This window comes from Ruditapes philippinarum, unplaced genomic scaffold (genome assembly GCF_026571515.1).
Source record: "Ruditapes philippinarum isolate M1 unplaced genomic scaffold, ASM2657151v2 ctg217_1_1_1_1, whole genome shotgun sequence".
Taxonomy (NCBI): Eukaryota; Metazoa; Mollusca; class Bivalvia; order Venerida; family Veneridae; genus Ruditapes; species Ruditapes philippinarum.
The window spans coordinates 260,305-269,231 of record NW_026860741.1 but is presented as its reverse complement, the minus strand read 5'-3'; the positions used below and the strand labels follow the sequence as shown (position 1 = coordinate 269,231).

Here is an 8,927-nt window from a genome sequence, read left to right as displayed (position 1 = left end):
CAGATTTTAGAATATTTTGTATCTTAAGAATAATCCTCCGATTTATATCAGAAAAGACAATCGATTAAACCATAAAATGTTAACTTTTCAAGTTAGAAACAGTTATTACAATATTACAGAGGCAATGGTTGTCTTGAAAATATAGCAGTATAATGAATTCAACATTTGATCACAATTATAATAGTTGCTTTATTTTTCAAGTTTATCTGTTAATGAAAAAGCATGTGCGTCATTTAATTTTCAAAAACAAATAGTCAAAATTGCATTGAACGACATATCATGTCACATAATCAAATTTTGAATTTTTTTTTTGTTTTATAGGAAAAAATGATATAGCTATAAAATAATTCAGCGGAACTTTTCGTAACTAGACATTGATGTTAACAAAGAATGCAGAATTGTGTACCAATTTTGTACCAATTTTATCATATGCAAATGTGCGCTTCAGAGATGATATGATTGATTTATGTCTGATGGTAAGGTATTCAGGACTGTAAGAAAAACATATAGTTCTTAATCATTACCAAAAATTATGAATTTAAATGATACGTGTATTCGTAAATGTACAAATATATGCAGCAATACATTTAACACTGTGAACAGACAATCTGCATGCAAAATGATATGCAAATAGTAATCTATGCAACTGATTGATAAGACAAGTATTGATTATTTCTATTTCAAAAAGGTTGACCTACAGTTTCAGTTTGGGATGTTTGTCCTAGAGAAGTTTTAGAATAACACCACTGTTATTTTAATGACTTCCCTTAGATTTTCCCTTTTCCTGCCTGTTGTTTCATCGACATTTACATATTGCTATCTAAAAGTGTTTTTTCCAAAACACATCATTAGTTTTTACGAGATACAATAATTACATTTATTTTCTATCAATATTAGTAATACAATATTAATCATGCAAAATATTATGTCTAGAATTAATCAAATATCATCATAAGACTGCAATAAAGATGTAGTGATATGAGATTTTAATAATAAATAACCTCAGTGTACTCGTTATATTACCTAATAAAGAAGTGACTTATGTAGTCGAGAAAATATAAATACCAATACTTTTATCAAATATGTGTGGGAAGAAACATTTACCACGCTTAAAATTATATATAATAAGCATTATCCGTGTTAATGTGATAATGCAGTTTATCTAGACAATTCTTTCATTATAAGGGAGATAAGTCGTAAGGTCTTATTACACGCAGCTCAGATTATGTGTCCCCTTTAGTTGAAAGGTCGCAGTTAATGCTAGCGCTTACGTCATCAGTCGTCTACGTCATCTATTCCGGACTTTAGTTGAAAGGTCACAGTTAATTAATGCTAGCGCTTACGTCATCAGTCGTCTACGTCATATATTCCGGAGCACATGGTCCAGTCTCTTTTTTATGTGAATCGAAGTTGAATTGTATCCAAAAAGGAGGAATATTTACCAAACAACAGCTTTATCAGATAAGTTAATTTGTCACAATTATTAAATAGTTGAATTTCATGTACAAAAGTGATATTTGATTTATAATATCCGGATAAATATAGTATAGTTAATAAATTATAATCATACCACGAGGTGTGGCCGTGGGAGACGGTGACATCGGATAGACCAGTAACTGTATAAAGTAAAACAAAGTTCTACTCTTTATATCAGTGAATTTATCATTAAACACTGTTTTCACTATTAAATTATATTTCCTAGGATGCCTAAGGCAAAGGCGAAATCTAACAGACAGGGAAACCCCGTTTCGTTTCCACGCCATTCCTCAAGGTCATTGGCAAGAGGTCAATCGGCGCGGCCAAGAAAACAAGCTTGCAAAGCAACACCAACAGCTGAACAAAATGTGGCTGTCAATGTGGAAGCACATGTTCCTACCGATACTGAGCATGGTGATGGCAATTTACCCACAGGCTGTCAGGTAGCTGGCAACCCCGCATCACGTGATTGGGTTTCCAATGGTTTCTCAAAGGCTGTCTCCTTCTGAAACCTCCAATATCCAAGGTGAGTGTGACCCTATTTTGGTAATACCTACTCATGACCTGGATATTCATATTTCAGATGCGTTACAGGAAAAAATATGGAATAATCAGTATGTCGATCTTGCACAATTGTTGCACAAAAATTTCCATATGCCCAGTTCACAAGATGACATGCAAATTTCTTTCATAAATAATAAGTTTGTATTGAAATCTAATAAAAAACTAAAACAAATTGATAATATTGATTCTTGGACTGATGCTTTTGTAAACTTCATTTTAGTTTACATTAAAAAACACCCATTAAGAGCAGCGGAACTTTTGAAATACATGGCAATTGTTCGAGGTGCTTCCGCATCTAATAAATTCCAGAAGTGTTACCAATATGATATTCAATTTCGCCTTCGCATGTCTATTAACTCTAGTCGTCTGTGGTCCAATATTGATGGTCATTTGTGGCTTACATGCGGATTGCTAGGCGATAACCCTTCCACTAGTGACGAGGTAAACAGAAATGCCTCTGCAGGTGCTTGTTATGATTACAATTTCAAAGGCGGATGTTATAAGATGTTTTGTCAGTATAGACACACCTGTATTGTATGCAAATTACCTCATCCATCCAATACTTGTGTAAACGCTCAGAAGTCGATGAGATTTAATAGCAGTGCGTCAGGGGCACAATTTGTTCCTCGACCGCGCTTTGTTCCGCTTGGCAGCACAAATGTGCCGCCTAGCGGAACAAATAATGTGTTTCAAACCCGGCATGTAAATACATTCCAAAGGCCTAGGGGTTTTAGACCAATTTCCCCGTCATATTCTCAGTCTGCCTTTCGACCCCAATTTATGGGCCAAAGGTAAAACGCCAATAATAATGGATAAAATTTCACCATTTCTCGAAAAATATACAAACGCAAATGATGCAAAATTTCTAATTCACGGTTTTCAGCATGGTTTCCCTCTTGGTTATGCAGGTCCAAGAATTTATAGGGACAGCAAAAATTTAAAGTCAGTCATTGATAATATTGACATTGCAAAACAAAAAAATTATGACGAGATAGATGCTGGGCGTATGTCGGGCCCCTACGCCACAAGACCTATATCAAATCTTAGATGTTCCCCGATCGGGCTAGTTCCAAAGAAATCCGGCGGATTTAGGTTAATTAGACACATGTCACATCCCGCAAGCGATAGTGTTAATGATTATATTGACCCAATGTTAACATCTGTCAAATATTCGGATTTTGATAATGCTGTAAAAATGACAAAAAGGCTAGGTAAAGGTGCATTAATGGGAAAAATGGATTTGAAAAATGCTTTCAGAATTTTACCATGCTATCCTGGAGATTTTGACCTGTTAGGAATCATGCTGGATGGTCAATATTATATTGACAAATGCATGCCAATGGGCTGTTCTATTAGCTGTTCTACTTTCGAAAAATTTTCATCTTTTCTAAATTGGGAAATCAAACGCCGAAGTGGTTACAATGATATAGATCATTATCTTGATGATTTTATTTTCATGTCTGTTGCAAATTCTGATATATGTAAATTGAGCATGTTACAGTTCGAAGCAATGTGTACTGAATTTGGTGTACCAATCGCTTGTGATAAAACTGTCGACCCCGTGACATGCTTACTTTACCTTGGTTTAGAGCTTGATTCAATTTCAATGGAAATACGCGTACCTAGGGACAAAGTTATAAATTTATTACATCAAATTAATGATGCATTGTTATTACGAAAAATAACGTTGCAACAATTACAATCATTGACTGGTTCATTGGCCTTTTGCGCAAAAGCAATGCCCTCAACACGTGCATTTATCCGCCGGCTTTACTCAGCTATGTCGCAAGCAAAAAAGCCGTACCACAAAATCCGCTTGTCAAATGGTCTAAAAAGCGATTTAAATATGTGGAAAACTTTCTTGACTAATTATAATGGCACTTCGGTAATGTTAGACACTGAATGGAAATCGAATTCAGATATACAGTTGTTTACTGACAGCGCAGGGCAGTCAAATTTGGGCTGTGGTATTTATTTTAATGGTCGTTGGGCTTTTATGCAATGGCCTCAACCATGGAAAGATACAGATATTCTTAAAGATATTACCTTTTTGGAAATAATACCAATAGCATTGGCTTGTTTTTTATGGTCCGAACATTTTCGATCTATGCGTATTCAGTTTAGCTGCGACAATATGGCAGTAGTACATATACTTAATTCAAAATCTTCGAAATATAATAGAGTAATGGCACTTGTTAGACAAATAGTGTTATGGTCTCTGAAATTTGATTTCCAATTAAATGCTGTACATATCAGTGGTGTCAACAATAAAATTGTTGATTCAATTTCACGAATGCAGTGGAAGACGTTCCGAATGTTAGCACCGGAAGCGGAAGTTCACCCAACACCAATCCCGAGGGACTTCATGACGTACTTGCCGATGAAATAGCAGTTCTACTAAATTCCTCGGTTTCGGAAAAAACGAAACAAATTTATAACCAAGCTATAAATGCATTCAAGAACTTTCGCTGTTTGCATGAACTACCGGATGTGTGGCCCCCGCCGGTGGATCATATGGTTAATTTTATACGTTATCTCTCACTCAAAAAGTTCGCATTTGCTACAGTTAACTCCTATTTATCCGGCATTTCGTTTTTCTTAAAGATGAATGATATGCCGGATAATACACAATCATTTATAGTAAAAAAGATGTTATGTGGAATGCGACGCATCCGATCAAAAAAGGATTTGCGTGTTCCAATAACGCTACGGGTGCTTCTTCGCTTCCCAATGGCTTTACAGAAAGTTGCATATTCAAACTATGAATCAATATTGTACATAACGGCCTTTGTTTGTGCATTTTTTGGTTTTCTGCGGGTAGGCGAAATAGCCGTTGACACAAAGAAATCAGACACCAATAGAGTCGTTCAGTTAGGAGACCTTAGATTTTCGGAAAACGAATGTTTTTTAACAATAAGATTTTCCAAAACCGATCAGTTTGGGTCGTCGGTAACACTGACATTTTGTATATCACATTACCCTGAGATATGTCCCTTATAGACTACTTCGCCTTTACATTACTTTACGCCCTCAAATAGACGGTCCTCTATTTTGCCATTTCAGTGGGCAACCGATGACTAAATATCAGTTCCGTTTCATGCTTCGCAAATGTTTAAATTTCCTCAACATTGACTCAAATATAAAAAGCCATTCATTTTCGTATTGGCGCGGCTACCACAGCTTCTCAATTAAATATCTCTGACGATATTATAATGCAAATGGGTAGGTGGTCTTCGAAATCCAGGGCTTATAAGAGATACATTAGGTTAGATAAGATAATTCCATAAAAAATTTTATTTTTAGATAACGTTGGCCAGCCTTGTCAAAATATTTGGATCGTAGGTCTTCAGTCATTAAGAGAGCAGAGGCACATGCTAAAACGAGGCCGATGGGACGTCACCTTGGTCTTCAGCGACGCCGGTGTTACTGTATTTTGGGCTGGCCATCCGGGCTTACATTATAGGCAACTTTACAATATTATTTACTCAATGTCTTTTTGTTTGCCACCACCAAGTTTTATTGTTTTACACTTTTGGTGGCAATGATATAGGTCTAGAACCATGTGGTGTTTTAAGACACCATTTTAAAGAAGTTATTTCTCAGATAATGAGAATTTTGCCTAGGGCCTGTATTGTTTGGTCCTCTATATTACTCGTTTTGTCTGGAGGTACTCCGAAAATAATAAAGCTATGGATGGAAATCGGAAAAGAATAAATAGAGCATTGATATATTTTCTAGCCCAGCTTGGTCATAAGTGTATAAAACATCCAGATTTTCAAGATAAAATGCCAGCATTATTTTCTGATGATGGTGTACATTTGTCTTATATTGGAAATGATATATTTTTAAACACAATTCAAGGTGCTATTGAAACATTTTTGACTAATAATGCAAACGTATATCCAATTGACTGAATAACTAAAAGCCTGACAGCGGCGAAAAATTAAATTTGGCGTGAGCACTGCGTACTCATTGGCAGAATTTTTCGACGCAGTGTTTTATTAACTAAAGATTATTCAATTTAAGTTAAAGAAAGATATAAAACATTGTGTTAAATACTGTTTGTGATTGAACCCCAACAGTTAGATCTAGCAGTAATCATTAATTCGGCGATTGGTCATTCAATCTGCCATTGGACTTGTTGTGTACGAGTCGAACTTGAAATTGATTTGTTGATTTATGTATGATGAACTGAATGATAAACAATGACTTGTGAATGAAAAACAGTGATAAATGATGGTTTAATAATGATTATACAATCAATAACAAAGTGGCTTGGTCTATTCCCCAGCACTATTATTTTCCTTTGCATGTTTCAATTTTTTCATGAATTCGATATCGTCGACTGTCAGGCAATTATTCCACTAATAAATTTAAATGATAATGTTTTTTTGTTTTGATTTATTAGAATTTGTCATTGATAATAAGCATTATCCGTGTTAATGTGATAATGCAGTTTATCTAGACAATTCTTTCATTATAAGGGAGATAAGTCGTAAGGTCTTATTACACGCAAAGCTCAGATTATGTCTCCCCTTTAGTTGAAAGGTCGCAGTTAATGCTAGCGCTTACGTCATCAGTCGTCTACGTCATCTATTCCGGACTTTAGTTGAAAGGTCACAGTTAATTAATGCTAGCGCTTACGTCATCAGTCGTCTACGTCATATATTCCGGAGCACATGGTCCAGTCTCTTTTTTTATGTGAATCGAAGTTGAACCCGCCCACCCTACCCATAGTTATCAAATAGAAAATTAAGAATTTATACAATGTATACTATATATCTGTTTCTGCTCTTGTTTTCTTTATATTTGCAGTTACTTGTGAGTGGCACCTTACGACCAACAAATGAAATAGTTTGCTAACTCCAATTCGTCGACAGTCGACATTAGAAAATTGAGGATTGTCCATGGCAGTATTTTTCGACGCAGTGTTTTATTAACTAAAAATAATTCAATTTAAGTTAAAGAAAGATATAAAACATTGTGTTAAATACTGTTTGTGATTGAACCCCAACAGTTAGATCTAGCAGTAATCATTAATTCGGCGATTGGTCATTCAATCTGCCATTGGACTTGTTGTGTACGAGTCGAACTTGAAATTGATTTGTTGATTTATGTATGATGAACTGAATGATAAACAATGACTTGTGAATGAAAAACAGTGATAAATGATGGTTTAATAATGATTATACAATCAATAACAAAGTGGCTTGGTCTATTCCCCAGCACTATTATTTTCCTTTGCATGTTTCAATTTTTTTCATGAATTCGATATCGTCGACTGTCAGGCAATTATTCCACTAATAAATTTTAATGATAATGTAATTTTGTTTTGATTTATTAGAATTTGTCATTGATAATTGGACTTATCCATCTTTTCACTAGTACATCTTTTGATCTCAGCTGGAGAAAACCATCATTTTCTTAAAAAGGACTGACCGAATATTGAACAGTACAGCCTATATTATGATGGCACGGATGTGCCGGCATAATTTGGTCTATAGTATTACACTTGTCGTAGAGTTGGCCCCTAGTAGGATTGAGACATTTTTGTTTTAGCATCGTAACAAACAATTTATTATATTGATTGTTAAAATTGAACATTATTTTAATTTTATGATTTGGGGTTGGTAATAGGCTTTCAATATAATAAGATTTATGATCAACTTATGTTATATTTCTAAGCGGCGAAACGATTAGAGAAATGTGCATTCATACATCAAATAAAAGTTATATATTATTGACCACATGATATATCAAAGAAATTATCATTCTTATTAAGTCAACAATAAATGACCATCAAGCTTTTTTTAACTACTGCATACGTATTATTAGTAATAAAAACTTACAAATAATTATGTGCATATGAGGTATGTAGATAATGCCATATCTGAGAGGATATATATATTTTGGAGTCCTTGTATTGAACACAATTCGGTCATTTCATAGATGCGATAGTGCTTTATGCTTTAAACTTATAATGTTTTTAACATCAGATAAATAAACAGCAAAAAAAAATAGAAATTTAAGCTTCACACATACAGAAAACGATATACAACACGGACAAGTGTTCCAAGCTAATTCACAATTATTTATCAAGCTTAGGGTGACAAATCAATAAGTGTGTAAAGGAAAATGAACCAAAGTATCTTAGTGATAATAGTTAATTCATTTTTATCCTATAAGCATATATGACAAGGAGCTATTGATTTGGGCATTAAATGATAACACGTCCGAAACAATTATATAAACAACGTAACTAATTGATGGTTATGATACAGACGTATTGTAAAATGTAATAATTATAATGATTTATCATTCAGTCATTGAAATGAACGTGTAATCTGGTGTCGCAGTACTCATAGATTTTTTACCTTACTTCAAGATTAACACTTTGATTGATATTGATTATTTTGCACTCGTGATATAAATACATGTATACCAAAGTCTCATAATTGACCATAACATGTAATTAGGTGGCATCCTCTTTGACCTCAATTGTAACACAAAAAGCGTCTAAATGTTATTGTTTTAGTGAAATATAAGAGCGTATGACAACGATTCATCATAAACGGACAAATCTGGTATCTTATTAACAAATGTATGGCTATGGTTTAATATTTTAGGAATAAATAACAAATGATATTGCATAAACATCTGTGCAATCTGTTCAGGTTCTAAGTCTTTGTTTAATGGGTTGTAATAAAGAAATTACCAATGAAATAGTCAAATAAATTTTTTTTATGGTCATCACGCTTTTGATGCAAAAGATATAGCAGGTCCTGTTTGATTGAGCTTGTTTCTACTGAATGGCAGGTTAAAATTGAAGCTACCATTCCTGCCTTTAACACTAGCTTTATACTAAATGAATATTCTGGTAACATATA

General features: G+C 34.1%; 1 long non-coding RNA gene across 1 annotated transcript; it reads left to right on the top strand.

Moving 5' to 3' along the window:
- The first annotated feature begins 1,127 nt into the window (after nucleotides 1–1,127).
- Nucleotides 1,128–7,360, top strand: LOC132713229 (uncharacterized). The gene is made up of 2 exons (XR_009623419.1): nucleotides 1,128–1,315; nucleotides 6,589–7,360. It is a non-coding gene; the product is annotated as an uncharacterized LOC132713229 (long non-coding RNA).
- The last annotated feature ends 1,567 nt before the right edge of the window (nucleotides 7,361–8,927 follow it).